Here is a 19,021-nt window from a genome sequence, read left to right on the forward strand (position 1 = left end):
TGTGTATGGGGGATTTTAAAAGGGATCTTTCATATTTCAAACTGTGTTAATGCTTTGCTTTGTTACGAGATAAATCTTGTTTTATAATAAACTGATAATTTTGTTTTTTCTGAAAGAAACTTGGTTGGTGTAGTTAATTTTGGGGTAAAGAGTAGAGCATATGATTGACCGCATCAGTAACTGGGAAAATATTTAGATATATGTTGTGACCTGTGGAGAAGTGGAACTAGAAAAAACAGTGCACTCCTCCCACCTTGGTCGTAACAAGTTAACACTTGCAGATTACTGGTAAGACCAGAAAACACCTTGACAGTAAAGGACAACTTTTAAAACGAACAGAAAATTCTGGGAGTATTCAGCAGTGCAGTCAGCATCCGTGGAGGGAGGAAAGATAAGTTAGCATTTCAGGTGTGGACCCTTCATCAAAATAGAACTTTTTATTTGTGATTACAAAAGTGCTTTTAAATTTACAGATCCTGCACTGGAAAACTAACTTAAAAGCAAAATACTGCAGATTCTGGAAAACTGAAATGAAAACAGAGTGCTGGAAATACTCAGCAAGTCTGTTCATTGACCTGAAACGTTAACTCTGTTTCTGTCTTCACAGATGCTGCCAGACCTGCTATTTGCAGCACTTTCTGTTTTTATTTCAGGAAAACTAACCGTAGTGTAAGTTATGAAATAAACAAACATGATGTGGTAGCCTCCTGCTGGTGCCAATGTGTTGGTTTACAAACCTGCTTCATCTTGAAATGATGGCTACGAACATACGAATTAGGAGCAGGAGTAGACCACTCGGTCCTTTGAGCTGCTCCGTCATTCAATTAGTTCATGGCTGAACTGATTACTCCACATTTCCACCTACCTCCGATAGTCTTTCATCCTCTTGCTTATCAAGAATCTTTCTACCTTTGCCTTAAAAATATTCAAAGACTCTGCTTCCACCGCCTTTTGAGGAAGAGAATTCCAAAGACTCACGACCCTCAGAGAAAAAATTTCTCCTCATCTCTGTCTTAAATGGGTGACCCCTTATTTTTAAACAGTGACCTCTAGTTCGAGATTCTCCCATGAGGGGTAACATCCTTTCCACATCCCCCTATCAAGACCCCTCAGGATCTTATATGTTTCAATCAAGTTGTCTCTTACTCTTCTAAATTCCAGCGATACAAGCCTAGCCTGTCCAATCTTTCCTCGTAAGACAGCCTGCCCATTCCAGGTGCTAGTCTAGTAAACCCTCTCTGTACTGCTTCCAAGCCACTACATCCTTCCTTAAATAAGAAGACCAGTACTGTACACAGTAATCCAGATGTGGTCTCACCAATGCCCTGTATAGCTGAAGCATAACCTCTCTATTTTTGTATTCAATTCCCTTAGCGATAAACGATATCATTCTATTAAATTTCCTAATTACATGCTGTACCTGCATATTAACCTTTGCGATTCACGCACTAGGACACCCAAATCCCTCTGCATCTCAGAGCTCTGCAGTCTCTCACCATTTCTTCTTGCCAAAGTGGACAATTTCCCACTTTCCCACATTATACTCCATTTTCCAGGTCTTTGCCCTGGCTCGTACAACAAAATTAAAGCATTTCATATTGACAAAAGTATCTGAATTTCTACGTATGGTGGTGGCTAGAGTTCTCAAATGTAGACCTGGCCTCTCAGGGGTGGGGGGTGAATGGTGGGGAGAATGTAAAAGTGCGAAGTAGAGGTATTAAGCTGGCCCTGAAGGAAAGAGGAAATAAAATAAAGGGGCATTCCACTATCATTACAACTGTTGCTTTTTACTGAGCAGGATTATGGAAGGGGGAGAATGGGGCATGGCAAATTCATTGATTGGGGATAGATAGTGGACTGAATTTTGTGAGACCATTTAAGGCGTATCTGGTAGTGTGTGGGGGCGGGGGGGGCGGGGTGTGGGGGGGATGGAGAATCGCAGTGGAGTCGTCCGGCCTGAAATCCAGCATCATTTCCATAGTTACCCAATTTTGTCAGAGGCAGGGAAGTACTATGGCAGAATTGACGCTCCAACGTGATGGAAATCGATTTTAAATTGCTGAAATGCTGGTTAACATGAATTTGAATGTAATTATCCCCAATTTAATGACTGTGAATGGCATGCAGCATTCACGTGTCTTCAGCTTTGCCACCTTAAAAGCTGGCAGTACTGAGGTGAGAGGCCTCAGTGGTGCGACGGGGAGGTATGCTGTCCATTGCAGCACAGAGGAAGTGTGGGTTCTGAGGCCATTGTCGCTTTGCTGATGTTGGCTCTGCGAGGGGGTTTTGTATATTAGGGGCTCTGCAAGGGTTTAGATTGGGTTTAGGTGGACATTAGATGGTCTCATAACTGCTGTGTTACTGTTGTTACGACCAGATGAGGAAGAGGTCTAGGGCTCCCCTCTCAGCCTTTTCCTGATTTGGCTGTAACAGGTTTAACTTTTAAAACAGTGTTTTTAGCTTCCCCACAGTGAGTCCTTGCTCACTGCTCTCTTAATTGTAATTGCAAAGAAATCAACCAGTTGGGTTTAAACAAGAAAGGTGTAAGTGTATTAACCTTAAAAACGCTAAATCAGTTAAAACTACTAAAAATATGTGGCATGACCACGCCAGCATGCATGCGCGATAAACACACATGCAAATAGAACGGAGGAGGAGAAAGAATTCAAGGGGAAAGGTTTGAAGTAATAGATTGAGTTCAGATACTGGTTTGGGATTGGATGTAAAGTCTTTGATTGAAGTTAAGTCTTGCAGTTCTCATTGGGGCCCAGTGCACACTTTCAAACTTGTTTCGCTGATCTTCTGTCTTTAGCCTTAAGTTACTTCCGTGGGTCCCTGGAACTTTGCAAGAGAGAGAGAGAGAGAGACAGAGATAGAGAGAGGGAGTGCTCTCCTAGAAGTTCAATTGCAGTCTCTTCCAAAAACTGTTCTATGAGCACAATTCAATTAACTCCAGGTTGGCCAGCAGGTTAGTCAAGTGACTAGCTCCTTGTTTGGAACAGCCTCGCCTGCGAGGTTTGTGGATTCCTCCAAGCTTACCAGACACTTGGGGGTTGTGGGGGATGGTGGGTGGTGGTGGGTGGAATGCTGGTTCTTACACATTCAATGACTCTCGATGTCTCTTGATCATCACTATTGACAACACCCAACTGGCTAATTGAATTGGAGTACACCCATTTTCTCTCCATGCAACTGTCTTTTAGAATGCAAATGTGCAACCATGTTTTCAGCCACTGTTCTGTGGTCTTTTTAAAACAAGTTGTGTTCAATGTCCAGTAAGTGTTCAAATAATGTTCCATATGATGAAATTAATATATTTCCATCTGGCAGGTGTGGTTTCCATCACAACTCCACATCTGGCTGATTGAAATACGACATTAGGGGAGCATTTTATTATTAAAATAGAAAGAAGAGAATAGAAAGAGGAAAACATACATTCATTTCTCTCATTCATTCTCATGTATTTAGATATCTTAAAAATTGTTACAGTCTGTCTTTCGTTAGTAGCAGTGCTGCTTTATACTTCCCCTTTTCCCTTGAGGTGGGTCTGAGATAGTTATGTGTTGCCCAAGGAGTTGAAAGTTTCTTCACTATCAGCCTGCATTGCGTTGGGAATGGGCATCCCAATAAACAAGTGATTTTTGGGGAGCTTTGCATCTTGCACATTTCCATGATTGTCTAGGGTGCCTTTCTTCCTGTTGAGGTCTGCAGGCGGAGGGTTAGATTTAATTATCCCTAGTTTGGAGTTCTGATCATGGGAGTCGGCAGTGGGAGGATCCACTCTGATCTCTCTTTCAGTGCTCTGAGTCATGCAAGTGCTTTTAACTTTAGGGGATAGTTGTCTCCCTTTTCTCTTGACTGTGGGGGAGGATTCTTTGCTAATCTTCCCTTTGTCCTCTGGGACATTCCTGCTTGAGGTATTTGTCTAGGTTCTGCTGCACTCCCCCACGACACTTCGACTAGGTGAGGCATCACCCTCCCAATTTCTCTGCCCTCTTGAGGACTTTCTTTGTCCCTGCAGGTTTCTCTAAATGCTGTTAGCAACTCTGGTGGGGTGCTTCTATTGTCTGCATTTACATAGGAGGATGTGGGGTCTAATTCCCTCAACATTGCGGGGTTGGCTGACCAGACAGTAGGGGTTTGTTTCCCATTTCCCATCTGGGAATCCTCTCGGATCTCCTTTAACCTGCCCTCTTTGTCCCAGTTTCCCCTTTCCTCTCTAACTTCTTGCCAGCCCTGCGCCTGTCTGTCCCCTTTTGTTCTCGGCAGTGGTCCCTTACAATTGTCCAGTCTTCTGCTGGAGGGTCCTCCAAACACTGATACAAGACTTAGGAGTGCAGATTTCACTGTGGGTTGGGGTTTCCCCTCAACCTGGAATATGTAGTAATGCCTACAGTACTCCACCACATCTTTGTGAAATTTTGGCCAGTCGAACTGCTGTCTTATGTGGGTTTGGTTTTTCATATACCAACATGTACAGCCATTGTAATCTCATGGGCTATGCTTAATATTTTTCTCCGGTACCTCTGAAGCACCACTAACTAGTGAACCACTGTCACTCCTTGCTCTCAGGTCTGTGAGGAGAACTCCGCTTCCTCATCAGTACCTCATTCTTTAAAGAATAGCAATCAGGGACACCCTCTGCTTCAATTTCAGTCTGGGCGGCCTGTGCTAACTCTCTCAGTACTGGGCCGGTTCGCTGAGCCTCAACTGGGGAAGATCCATTTAATCCATTCTCTGGGTCCTCTAACTTTCCAAAGAAAGTTTCAGACAGACAGACCTCATGGTCATCGGCCTGCAGTGCCAATTCAGTCTCCTTTGGGGGTGCCGGTTTGGTCATGGCCCGATTCACTACCCATTCAGGGGAACTGCAGGGGACCGTCTCCTACCACTGCCCTGTCTCTCTGACCTCCTGCGGTTTCTTTTTCACTACTGGGGAGGCTACCACCTTCATCCCCGCCAGATCATCGACTAGGAGCACTCCCCCACCTGCCATGAATGAGGCATATTAATTTTATCACAGGAACATTGATTTTAAACTGGCTGGGAAGAAGAGAAGGTCTGTTACAAGGGCTGCCAGACACTTAGCTGAAAAACATTTGCATGCTAACAGACAGTGCTTGTGAGACAAAAGGACCATTCCCTGACACATTCAACCCACAATGGATTTTGATCACCAGACATTGAAGGTGTAAGGAAGAGCATTCCAGAGAGTGCTAAGGTGATACAATCCACAAAAGCCAGGACTGGTTAAACCAGCTGGTCACGTGACCAACTGGCTGGTCCAGGGTTTATTGAACTAGCCGCAGAGTTTTTGAACTCAAAGATTGTTTGCTCCTCGAGTGAGAAGACCTCTCCTGTCTGCGCCCATCTCTTTCTCACAAGCCTCTGGACCCACTGAGGACACATGAGCCGCAAGAGAGAAAAGTCTCCTACATCGAACAAGGTTTAAGAAGAATACTGGGTCCCAATGAAAAGCAAGACTTTACACCGAGCTCGAAGAACAGTAACCAAAACCATCTTCCACTATTACCTCAAACCTTTCCACTTTATTTCTTCTGCTCTTTTCTGTCTCTATCTGCATGTGTGTATCGCGTATGCATGTGAGCATGCATATCCATAGGCGTTAACTGAATTAGAGTTTAAGCTTAATAAAGTTCAACATTTTTTCTTTAAACCTAAGAAAACCTGTTCGGCTAGTTTCCTTGCCATATAATTGGAGAGCAGTGAACAAAGATTCACTAAGGGGGAGCAAAAACAAAACGGTGTGTTTAAAATTAAAGCCTGTTACGGTAAGACCAGGTGAAGGCTGAGAGGGAACACTAGACCCCTTTCTCACCTGGTCGTAACACCCATCCACAGGCAAACTGGGAACAATCCCTAAGGTCACTGGTCCCGAAACTAGGTCGCACTCCTAGTGCACCTGATGTAAAGCTCGGGCGTACACTGCCCTCCAATACCATTTACCACCAATCTGGTGTTTACTGCAGTCTCTAGGGGAAAGATCAGGCCTTTTCCCAGTAAAAGGGATCTAGTGACCCCTGTGTCCCTGAGGATTACTATGGGCTTTCTTGCCCCACTGGAGGGGTCTGGGGTTATTCTCCCTTCAGACACAAAATCCTGATAACCTTCAGGAATCCTATTACATTTTCCTGCACTCACAGCAGTATGTTTTCTGGGGTTCACTACTGCTGCAGTTAAAGCCACAGCTTGTTCAGCTGTGCTTTCCATCAGGGTCCCTTCTCTTGTACTGAGTGGGTGTGCCCTGATTAATCCTACGGGTTTTCCCCATAGTTTCCAGCAGTCAGCTCTCCGATGACCTGCCTTATTACAATGGAAGCACACAGGTCTCCGGGTCTCACTCCTATTTACAGCACCTTCCTTTTGGGCAGGCAGAGGGCCCCCGTGTCTCCTGCTTTTCTTTCTCTCCCAGGACTGCTTGGGCTGCTATCACCTTCCCACCTTTTGTCCTTTTCGGATTTGTGTGGGTGCCTAGGAAAAGTTTTCCCCTGGGGAACCGAATTGTATGTTCGAACTCATCAGCCAGAACTGCTGCTTGCCTTGCCCTATGCACTTTTTGTTTCTCTACATGTGTCTTTATGGAGAGTGGGAGAGTATTTTAAAATTCTTCTAGCAAAATTACTTTGCTGAGATTTTCATAGTGAGCTGCACTTTATGAGCCCTCAACCACTGGTCAAAAGCCATCTGATTACTTCTCTCAAACTCCAAGTAAGTTTTGATCAGCTTGCTTCCTGAGGGTTCAAAACTTCTGGCGGTTGGCTTCCGGTACTAGCTCATATGCCCCGAGGATTTTTTTGTCAGTTCATAATTTGATGAACTCTCATCTGGCAACAGGGAATAAACCTCGTGGGCTTTTTCTGTTAGCTTACTTTGTACCAGAAGAGTCCAGCTCTCAGACGGCCATTTTAACTGCCTTGCCAGTTTCTCAAAAGATACAAAAAATGCTTCCATGTCTCCCTCATTGAATTTTGGAATCAATTGGGAAAATTTAAAAAATTCCATACACAGCCCCACACTTGTATTTTCCATGCTTTCACAGGGGTTACTCTGTCCTTCTGGAAATTTCTTTCTCTTTCTCTCTCCTCTCTCTTTCTTTCTCCTGTCTCTCCCTTTCTCTCTTTCCCTGTCTTCTAATTTTCAAGTTTCCTCTGTTCCAATTGTATCTTTGCTAACAATACTCTGTCCGAGTCTATTTCTAACCCTGACTCTGCTTCTGCAGATTTGAGGGAAAAATGGTTGGCCACTCGTCTTAGGAGTTCTGATTTTCTAGCCTTGGCATGGAAAGTGATCCCACATTGCTCAACCATATTTCTCAACTCCTCCATAGATAGTACCTTTAAGTTATCCCAAGTTACTTCACCCTGACTTGGAAATGTACTGGCTTTGGTTGCAGACATGTTAGTATTCTAGCACAAACAGCCACAAGAAACCTGTTATGAAATCTTTTCTTTTTGATTGGGATCAATTTGACTTCCCACTTCCAATTTCTCGCTTGTCTATGGGTCCAATCTGGGATGGTAGCCCCCAGATTGCTTCTATGACCAGGTGAGGAAGGGGTCTAGGGCTCCCCTCTCAGCCTTTTCCTGGTTTGTCCATAACTGGGTTTAACTTTTAAAAGTGTTTTTTAGCTTCCCCACAGTGAGTCCTTGCTCACTGCTCTCTAATTGTAATTGCAAAGAAATCAACCAGACAGGTTTTCTCAGATTTAAACAAGAAATGTGTAAGTTTATTAACCTTAAAACTGTGATCCTTAAAACTGTGATTCAGTTAAAACTACTAAAAATACGTGACCCAACCACACTAGTATGCATACGCGATAAACACACATGCAAATAGAGACAGAGGAGGAGAAAGAATTTAAGGGGAAAGGTTTGAAGTAATAGATAGAGTTCAGTTACTGGTTTGGGGTTGGATGTAAAGTCTTTGATTGAAGTTAGGTCTTGCAGTTCTCATTGGGGCCCAGTGCACACTTTCAAACTTGTTTCGCTGATCTTCTGCCTTTAGCCTTAAGTTACTTCCGTGGGTCCCTGGAACTTTGCAAGAGAGAGAGAGAGACAGAGACAGAGAAAGGGAGTGCTCTCTTCTAGAAGTTCAATTGCAGTCTCTTCCAAAAACTGTTCTGTGAACACAGTTCAATTAACTCCAGGTTGGCCAGCAGGTTAGTCAAGTGACTAGCTCCTTGTTTGGAACAGCCTCGCCTGCGAGGTTTGTGGATTCCTCCAAGCTTACCAGACACTTGGGGGTTGGTGGCGGGGTGGGGTGCGCAGAATGCTGGTTCTTACACATTCAATGACTCTTGATCATCACTGTTTACAAAACCCATCTGGCTAATTGAATCGGGAAGTACTCCCATTTTCTCTCCATGCAATTGTCTTTTAGAATGCAAATGTGCAGCCATGTTTTCAGCCACTGTTCTGTGGTCTTTTTAAAACAAGTTGTGTTCAATGTCCAGTAAGCGTTCAAATAATGTTCCATGTGATGAAATTAATATATTTCTATCTGGCAGGTGTGGTTTCCGTCACACTGTGGTGGCTGACACTGCTGGAAAAGATGGTGGCCCATCAGTAAGTTTGAGTTGTGAGGTACATCATGCATTCTGCCGAGCATATAGTGATAAGCATAGTTGCCAAGGCAGGGGCGCCTCTACACCTGAAGCAATCTGACGGTACCAGGACACCTGCCATGGGTCTCATATACCCTGTGTTTTTGGATCCCCTTGGCATGTTATTGCGCCTCCAATGGAGGCAGACCCAAGAGGCAGCTGCGCCTGACCCTGAAGCTCCATGATGAGAGCAGCAGCAGCCGGCCAGGCTAAGAAGGACCCACGTATGCCAGAGAGTCAACATAACTCACATCACCTACCTCCAAATGTTCAGGCGATGCTGTCGGTGAAGACTATGACTCTCCAGGGAGGCCACCATTGACTTGTATGGCCTTCTGCAGGATGATTTGTGACTTCTGGGATTTGGGGGGTCACCCTATGCCAGTGGCCTTGAAGATCACTATGGTACTATACTTTTATGTATCTGGATCGTTCTAGGGATCCACCGGGTATATGTGTAGTCTTCCAGGCCACAGTCCGCCACTGCAAGAGGGAGCTGATCAATGCCATGTTCAAGAGGACCAGTTACTATATGCGCTACTGGATTGACCCTGACAGGCCGAGAGGGCCATCGGTTTCGGGGCCACAGTTGGATTCCCACAGTTTAAAGGTGTAATACATTGCATGCATGTGGCCATCAAGGCTCCCACGGACCAGCCACCCACCTTCATCAACAGGAAGGATTTCCATTCAATCGACATTCAATGATCTGCGATCACTGAAAGCATTTTCTGCAGGTGTGTACCTGTTTCCCGGGAAGCAGCTGCAATGCCTACATGCTTTGGCAGTTCCAGGTGCCTCAGCTGTTCATTTCCCCCCACGCCCCTGCTCACCTTCAGGGATGGATTCTTGGGGACAAGGGCTACCCATTGAAGACATGACTTCTGAGACCTGTGAGGAACCCTTGCAATGCCGCAGAGGAGAGGAGAGGTACAACACTTGCCACGGCTCCATACGAGTGACCATCGAGGAGGCCATTGGCTGCTGAAGATGAGGTTCCAGTGACTTGATTTGATCTGGTGGCGCCCTGCAGTATGCCCCAGCAAGTCTCTCGCATATTGTGGTGGTCTGCTGTGCTCTGTACAATCTAGCACTACAGAGAGGGGAGGCCTTACATGCGGAAGCTATGCCTGAGCGACAATCTTCCTCCGAAAAGGAGAATGCAGAGGAGAGATGGGGGCAAGCAGCAATGGGTGATGAGAACATGGTGATAGAGGCCAAACATGTCGAGCGATGCGCAAAGGAGGCAAGAGAGAACCTCCTAATGACCTGCTTTCAGCCACCCTGATGTCCACTCACTGAGAATCCAATAAAGACTCGCTTTCATGCATGTAGTCTGCCATTTTCTTTGCAACTGTGTTCCCTAAATGCCGACCAGCTGAAATGTGCACTGGTGCCCATGTTAATGAGATCTGCAGTCACATTGCCATGGTAATGAGGGCTATGGTTACATTGGCACTGCACTAAGGGGTAGGGTGGAAGTTAGAAGCTCACAACTAAGGCATGATGGGACATGGGTTTCACCCAATGATGGCTATTTATTGGCACAAAAGAACATTTAATTAAATTCCAAAGAACATATTTGCAACACCTGTGAATACCCAAGTGTGGCTAGGTGCTTTTCTTTATAGATTTGTGGGTGCTTCGATGCGGTGTGACCCCTGAGCTAGCAGCTGGAGGTAGGCTGCTGATCAGGGCGCCCTTAGCCTGTTCTGTGGGTGCTGAGGCCTGGAGTGCCTTGGCTGCCTGAGGGTTTTTGCACTGGTGAAGGTCTCTCCTCAGGATTTGTGACTGCTGGAGCTGGGCTCACTGGCGGAGGGGCTGCGGAGCCAATATCCACACTTGGAATGCACTGAGGGGAGCCCCAGATGTGGAGGGCAACCTCTCCTCCTCCCTTTCAAGGCTTGCTGGAACCTCCCTGCTTACTGGAGAAGGAGTGGGAGATGACTCCAGGCACCCCATCCTTTTCTCGCCTTCCCACTGAGTTGAGCTCATGGCCAAGGCAATGGTGTGCAGGTCCTCGCATTTCTGTGGTTTCTGGCTGTCTATGAGGATCGCCAACCTTTCAGTGGAGGAAGCCATATGCTCACATGCCTGAGATATGCAGCAGGCATGTCATGGATGGACTCCTCAATCGTCTGCTCATGGCTGTGCCTAGCCTCTGGCATCTGACATCAAAATCCTGGAACTCCCTTCCTAACAGCACTGTGGGTATACCTACCCCAAATGGACTGCAGCAGTTCAAGAAGGCAGCTCACCACCACCTTTTCAAGGGCAATTAGGGATGGGCAATAAATGCTGGCCTGGCCAGCGACGCCCACATCCCATGAATGAATTAAAAAAAATCTCCGTCAGTTGTTGCCTTAGATCTCTCTGCAACTCCAGCATGCCTTGTGCTGTCAACAGCAAAGGCTCTTCATCAGCCTGGGGCTCAGCATGGGCCTGGCCACCCACAGTCTTCTGACTGTTGGAGACCTTGGCTGTCTCAGTCTTAGCCAGCTCTGGCATTTGTGCAGTGCTGTCACCAGCTGGTGACCCTAGAATTCAGCTCTTTTGCCCATGTTTGGACCAAGGCCGTAATGCAGTCTGGAGCTGAGTGGCCCTGGAGGAACCCAAACTGAGGATCGGTGAGTAGGTTATTGGTGAGTTAGTGCCACTTGAAAGCACTTTTGACGACACCTTCCACCACTTTGCTGGTCATTGAGAGTAGGTTGATGGGACAGTAATTAGTCGGATTGGATTTGTCCTGGTTTTTGTGGGCAGGGCATACCTGTCCAATTTTCCACATTGTCAAGTAGTTGCCAATGTTGTAGCTGCACTGGAGCAGCTTGGTTAAGGGCACAGCTAGTTTTGGAGCACAAGTCTTCAGTACTAAAGCCAGGATATTGTCAGGGCCCATAGCCTTAGCTGTATCCAGTGCCTTCAGCCGTTTCTTGATATCACGTGGAGTGAATCAAATTTCCTGAATACTGGCATCTATGATGGTGGTGGCCGCAGGAAAAGGCTGAGGTGGATCATTTACTTGTCACTTCTGGCTGAAGATGGTTGCAAATGCTTCAGCCTTGTCTTTTGCACTGACATGTTGGGCACACCCATCACTGAGGATGGGAATGCTTTTGGAGCCTCCTCCTCCGAACAGTTGTTTAATTGTCCACCACTATTCACAACTGGATGTGGCAGGACTGCAGAGTTTTGAACTGATCCATTGGTTGTTGGATCACTTCGCTTTGTCTACAGCATGCTGTTTCCACTGTTGAGCATGCATGTAGTCCTGTGTTGTATCTTCACCAGGTTGGCACCTCATTTTTAAGTATGCCTGGTGCTGAAGGAGTTTTTCCTTCAAGCATTCAGCATGACCACTTTCTGCCAGACATGGGTGCAGTAGTAGGCAATCCCCTTGGACTACAACATGACAAGGAGAATAAGCAGAAGCAAGAGGGAAGAGGAAGGGGAGATGAGCTCTCAGCAGGAGGCCATATCTGTCCGGGAGGTTCAGGGATCAATTCTCCGACCTGAACCTCAATGAGGAACTATGTCGGACATCTGCACTTCACTAAGAATGTCCGCACCAAAACCTGCCACATGCTGCAGCTGCCACTGCAACCTCAAAGCAGGGTGAAGATGGCATTACCAGTGGCTGTGAACTTTTATACGTTGGGCTGCTTCCAGGCTGGAGCAGATGATATTTGCAATATCTCCCAGTTTGCCTGCTCCTGTTGCATAACGGAAGTCACTGAGGCTCTGTATTCCTGGAGAGCTGAATGCATTTCGTTGCCTTTTGCCAGAGAAAAGCAGGCAAAGTGAACACACAGCTTTCATGAGGATTGTAGGCTTCCCCGTAGTGTAGAGTGCCATTGACTGCTCACATATCACTTTGCAGGTCGCATATAAACTGAGATGTACCACAACCGAAAGGGGTTCCACTCCTTCAAGGTTCCATTTCTATGTGACCACAGGCAGTGTATCATACAGGCCAGTGCCTGGTATCTTGGCAGCTGTGATGATGCCTTCATTCTGCGGTAGTCCACGATGCCATCTGCATTTGAACTTCCATGACAAACCAGAGTCTGGGTACAGGGCGACACTGAGCACATGGCAATCTGCAACTTGCATGCCGCCACAAAAAGTGTGATGAGGAGTCCACTGGGGTGCTGAAACAATGCTTCCCCTGCCTGGACTACTCTTGACAGAGCACGTGTCAAGATTCATGGTGGACAGCAGCAACCTGCACAACCTCACCATTATGAGAGCATAACCCTTGCAATGAGCTATATGGTGACTAGCCAAGGAGCGGGAGGAGGCAGAGTAAGGGAGGAGGCAACCATCACAGTGTCAGCTTAGCCACAATGCAAAAATAAAAGCCAATGCAAAATTAACATTCCAAACCAAATTTATAAATGGATGGTGTAAATCTTAGTGACAGAGGTTCATGAGCTCCTTCCACTTGAAAGTGAGGGTGGAGGAAACCTGGAAGGTGGGGCCTAAGAAGATAAGCCAGGATAATAAAAGCAAAATTTTGCAGATGTGGAAAATTTGGAAATGTGAAACAAAATAAAAAGTGCTGGAAATACTCCGCAGTTCTGGCAGCATCTGTGGAGAGAGAAGCAGAGTTAACGTTTCAGGTCTGTGACTTTTCATCAGAACTGGCAACGGTTAGAAAAGAATTAGGTTTTAAGCAAGTGAAGGGGAGGGGAGTGGGGGAGAGAACAAAGGGGAAGATGTTTGATAGGGCAGAGGGAGATTAAATAACAAAACTGTCCTGGGACATAGGCACAGTGTGTGCTAATGCTTGTGGTGAAAGACGAAGCATTAGTCCAGAGAGAGTGTTAATAGTGGAATAACGAGCAGCTCTGACTACATGAAAAGCAGGCACATGGTTAAAAAATAAAATATTTTTAAAAAGGCCAGTCATACTCTGAAGTTATTGAACTCAATGTTCAGTCCGCAAGGCTGGAGAGTGCCTAATCGAAAGATCAGATGCTGCTCTTCGAGCTTGCGTTGATGTTCACTGGAACACTGGAGCAAGCCAAAGACAGAAATGTTAGCATGAGAGCAGGGGGGAGTGTTGAAATGGCCAGAAACCGGAAGCTCGGGGTCATGCTTTCAGACTGAGCGGAGGTGTTCAGCAAAGCAGTCACCCAATCTGCGTTTGGTCTCCCCATTGTTGAGGAGACTGCATTGAGGAGCGAATACAGTATACTAAATTGAAAGTACAAGTAAATCGCTGCTTCACCTGAAAGGAGTGTTTGGGGCCTTGGATAGTGAGGAGAGCGGAGGTAAAAGGGCAGGTATTACACCTCCTGCGGTTGCATGGGAAGGGGGTGAGGTGTCGGGGGTAATAGAAGAGTGGACCAGGGTGACGCGGAGGGAACAATCCCTTTGGAATGCTGACAAGATAGGGGAAGATGCGTCTGATGGTGGCATCACTCTGGAGGTGGCGGAAATGGCGGAGGATGATCCTCTGGATGTGGAGGCTGGTAGGGTGGAAAGTGAAGACAAGGGGAACCCTGTCGTGGTTCTGGGAGGGAGGGGAAGGCGTGAGGGCAGAAGTGCGGGAAATAGGCGGTTAGGGCCAGGAAACTGGACACGGTTGAAGGCCCTGTCAACCACATTGGGGAGGAATCCTCGGTTGACGAAAAAGGAAGACAGATCAGAGGCGCTGTTGTGGAAGGTTGCATCATCAGAGCAGATGCGTAGGAGATGGAGAAACTGGGAGAATGGAATGGAGTCCTTTACAAGAGCTAGGGTGTGAAGAAGTGTAGTCGAGGTAGCTGTGGGAGTCGGTGGGCTTATAATGAATATTAGTGGACAGCCTATCCCCAGATATAGAGACAGAGAAGTCGAGGAAGGAAAGGGAAGTGTTGGAGATAGACCATGTAAAGGGGAAAGAAGGGTGGAAATTAGAAGCAAAGTTGATAAAGTTTTCCAGTTCGGGGTGGGAACAGGAAATGGTACCGATACAATTATCAATCTACCGGAAAAAGAGTTGGGGGAGGGGGCCTGAGTAGGACTGGAACAAGGAATGTTCGACATATTCCACAAAAAGACAGGCATAACTCGGACCCATGCGGGTAACCGTAGCAACACCTTTTACTTGAAGGAAGTGAGTGGAGTTGAAGGAGAAGTTGTTCAATGTGAGAACAAGTTCAGCCAGGCAGAGGAGGGTGGTGGATGGGGACTGATTGGACCTCTGTTCAAGGAAGAAGTGGAGAGCCCACAAACTGTCCTGGTGGGGGATGGAGGTGTAGAGAGATTGGACATCATAGTGAAGAGGAGGCGGTTAGGGCCAGGAAACTGGAAATTGTCAAAATGACGTAGGGCGTCAGAAGAGTCACGGGGTCTGCATTGGGGAGATCAAACGCAGATTGGGTGACAGCTTTGCTGGACACCTCCGCTCAGTCTGAAAGCATGACCCCGAGCTTTGGGTTTCTGGCCATTTCAACACTACCCCCTGTTCTCATGCTAACATTTCCGTCTTTGGCCTGCTCCAGTGATCCAGTGAACATCAACGCAAGCGCGAGGAGCAGCACCTGATCTTTCTATTAGGCACTCTCCAGCCTTGCGGACTGAATATTGAGTTCAATAACTTCAGAGCATGACTGGCCTTTTAAAAAATATTTTATTTTTTAACCATGTGCCCGCTTTTCATGTAGTCAGAGCTGCTCATTATTCCACTATTAACACTCTCTCTGGACTAATGCTTCGTCTTTCACCACAAGCATTAGCACACACTTTGCCTATGTCCCAGGACAGCTTTGTTATTTAATCTCCCTCTGCCCTATCAAACACCTTCCCCTTTGTTCTCTCCCCCACTCCCCTCCCCTTCAGTTGCTTAAAACCTAATTCTTTTCTAACCTTTGCCAGTTCTGATGAAAAGTCACAGACCTGAAACATTAACTTTGCTTCTCTCTCTACAGATGCTGCCAGACCTGCTGAAGATAAATCAGGAATTATTTTTGCATTCCAGGATGATCCTGAAATAGTGAGCAGGTTTGGCAGAAGAGAGCAGGACCCGATAGTGCTTTATGTGGTCCAGAAAATCTGGTGATTGGCTAAACCAGTTGTCCTCCATAAGCATTCAAGTCTGCATCCCTTGGACTTCAGGGAGCAAAGATAAGGAATACCAGAGGGCAAAACAAAGATGAAAGAGAGTAATGGTTTTAATGGGGGCAAGGGCATCAACGGTGGAAGTGAGCTTGTGTTTGAACAGATCGATAGCTTAAGAAATGTAGTGGTGAATGAGGATCCAAAGGCTAGATGGTTGTGTTTAAAAGTGCCATTCTAACTAACTTGGGAGGTGTTTTTTTCCAGGAGCAGACACAGACGCAAGTGAGGTTGGCAGGGGAAAGGGCGATGTGGGTGGAGAGTGATATGAGGAAGTGATCAGGTATGAGCATCTCTGTGATTGACATGATGGAAGTAGAGAGGGCACTTGAGATTGCAAGGTCAAGGCTGTGGCGGTGAATATTTATAGAGTTTATATGGAGGGCGAGATTAAGGGAGAATAGGAGGGCAGTGAATTCAGGAGAGAGAACATGATAAGTGGAGATGGAGGTTGAAATCACAGAGGACGAGAAGTCACTTAATGCAGACGCTGAGGGAGGAAAGCAGTGAAGATATCTCTCAGAAACTTTGCATGGTACTTGGATGGGCAGTAGAGAATGAGGGTCTTAAATGAGAGGTGAGAGGGCTGGAATAAAATGAGATGCTAAAAGGAGGAGAGGGTGCCAGAGGAGTAGGGGACAGTTCAAGGTGTAATTTGATGATGAAGACCACACTGCTAGTGTGATATGAGAGCAGTGTTAACCTGCTAGCAGGGTTATTGCATAGTATTTTTTTTGCCTCTGGGAAATGGGACACGATCTAGTCCAGACAGACAGAATAAAAGTCTCCTTTCTCTGACGCCTGTTAATGACTCCAAGGCAAACAAGTTTGGGCATTTTCGATTCAGCTCCCAGCTGACACAAGTTGACAGCATTAAGCGGTCTTCATAATAAGCACTTTAAAACATTAAAGCTACAGTGTCTTAAGTTGTTTAACAATGTACATTCCTAATCTCTTTGGGGTGGTGCTAAGCAGATCTCAGGAGAGAGAGAAAGAAGTAAAACATGAGCTGCCCTGTATCACTCTGGTGCACCTCCTATTGGAAAATTGCAAAGTGACGTTGTTGAAACATGGGGTAAAAGAAGGGGCAGAGAGGCAGTTGGGAAGTTTAAAAAACTAGCTCAGCAGTGAGCTATGTGGAAAGTTGAAAGTTAGCTTAACATATCGAAGTTATACTGCACGATAATGTTTGTTCTAATTCGCTGTAATCAGCATTAATTATGAAACCTCCTTTATATGGTCCCCTATCTCGTTGCTCACAGGTCCTTGAGTTTTGTCCCACCTAAAATTGATCTTAGGTACACCAAAAGTATTTCCCACAATTTCAACAACAATAACAACTTCTTCAACAATAACAATTACTTCTGGCAAGAAAAGGAAGAGGAGCAGCAGCAGGAGGAAGCAGAAAACTGAGCTGCAGATATGGGGAGAGAAAATAAAAGGTGTTCTTGCAGGAATCCGTACCCCTTCAATGGAGATTATATGCCCAAGAAAACCTACCTATAGTTCTCAGGCATGCAGCGCATAAGGAGGCTGCATTTCTGTAGGGATGCTTTCTCAGAGTTGTATCACCTTGTGCAATAAGACCTGAAACCAACTACTACTGTTAGCATAGCATTACCTGTTTCAGTCAAGGTCACTGCTGCCCTGAACTTCTTTGCTTCCAGGTTGCCACCGAGGATATCGGTCTGCAGTTCATGCTTGCATTAAACAGGCAACTGATGTCCACATTTGATGGAGAAAATCTTCTCACCACTTTCTCTATGGACATCTGTAAGGAGCAGGATAAGGCTGTAGGGTTCACATAGATGATGGACTGGATTTTGTTCGCCCCCAGGCGTCGGGTTGCCTGGCGGGGGAGGTCTGAAGATGGCTCCGGATGAGGCCTGCCATGAATCTTGATGTCTGGAGGGGCTGGCCCTATCATCCCGGTGATGGCAAGGCTCTGTGGCGGCCCTCCTATCGCTAGGTGACGGGACCACAATTTAAATATGCAACTGAATTAAATTATTTAAATTAAAATAGACTTACCTGCGATCTTGACGGCCCACCACGATCTTTGGCGCAGTGGCCGGCGCTCAAGCTCCTTCAGATCCCTGCCTGGAGAAACACGCCGTCATGCTGGTGGGGAGGGGGGGTGGTGAGGAGGTAAGTCTGTCAGTTCGGGGCGTGGGGGAGAATGGGGTCAAATATGTGTAATGGGTGTAGAGGATGATGGGAAGGGTTGAGCCTTAAACTTTGTGCCATTTGGGAGGGGAAAGTCAGATGTAAAAGGTAAGTATTTTAGGATGGGGGAAAGGGCAAACAGTTATTGTAATTGTTATTGGGGGGGGTGGGAAAGGGGTGTTAGAAATTTATTTAATTTTGGGGGTAGGACTTTAAACATTTAAATTGGGCAGCAGGGCTGGCTGCCCTTTAAAAATGGCGCTTGTGCACAGGCAGCTGATGCCATTGCTGGGCGGACAGCCCGCCCTCTCCATGAGATTTGGGGGTGGGTGGTGGGCCGCCCCGGCTATTTAAATGAGCTACCGCGCTTGAGATTGTGGCAGCTCTTTGGCGTCCGACCTGCCCGCATTTTCTGAGCATGCTGCTGAGATTGGCAGTGGGATCTTAAAAATCCAACCCTACAGGCTTCTTCCAAATTCAAGGCATCATTGTCTGCACCCACCTGGCCTTACAGGCTCCTTCATATGAGCCCACTGTCCTTCATTAATGTGCAACTGATGTATGATCACCAGAAGCACATCATCAGGTCTGCCATGATGATTTTATATTGCAGCAGTGCTTTATCCTCCACTCTTTTCCCCTACATGACAAAGGCTAGCTTCTTGGGGACAAGGGCTAACCCCTGCACACTTGCCTCATAACTCCTCTGAGGAACCCATACTTGGCATGCACAATTGTGTGTGCACACATGGTGGGGTCAATTTTATCTTGGCAAAATTTACATTAACAGGGCGGTAACATCTTCAAAATAAGATTTGTAGGCTTACCACCTCATTATCTCCGATGCTCTGGCTGCTGCCATTTGACGGGCCTACCATTGGGTGGCTGGTGCCCATCTGTTTCAGGCGATGTTCTTCTTTTAATGTGCCAATTGGGGTCAATTGACACGTGTAAAATCCTGATTGAAAATTTAGGACAGGACTGATTGGAGTGTTTGGGTGTACTCTCCAACTAGGTTCACTGGTGATACTACCGAAAAGGCCTAGTAAAGGTAAATTTAAATTATTTTTGCAGGGCCAGGAGCACTATACCAGGTCCCACAGAAATAATCTGGATTGCTGCCACTCT

General features: G+C 46.4%; 1 protein-coding gene across 3 annotated transcripts in view; it reads left to right on the forward strand.

The window, feature by feature from the left end:
* The window catches only part of creb5b (cAMP responsive element binding protein 5b), a 559,467-nt gene that overhangs the window by 118,578 nt on the left and 421,868 nt on the right, over positions 1 to 19,021 (forward strand). The gene's annotated exons all lie outside the window — the stretch shown is intronic.

The sequence above is a fragment of the Heterodontus francisci genome, chromosome 2, assembly GCF_036365525.1.
Source record: "Heterodontus francisci isolate sHetFra1 chromosome 2, sHetFra1.hap1, whole genome shotgun sequence".
Lineage (NCBI taxonomy): Eukaryota > Metazoa > Chordata > Chondrichthyes > Heterodontiformes > Heterodontidae > Heterodontus > Heterodontus francisci.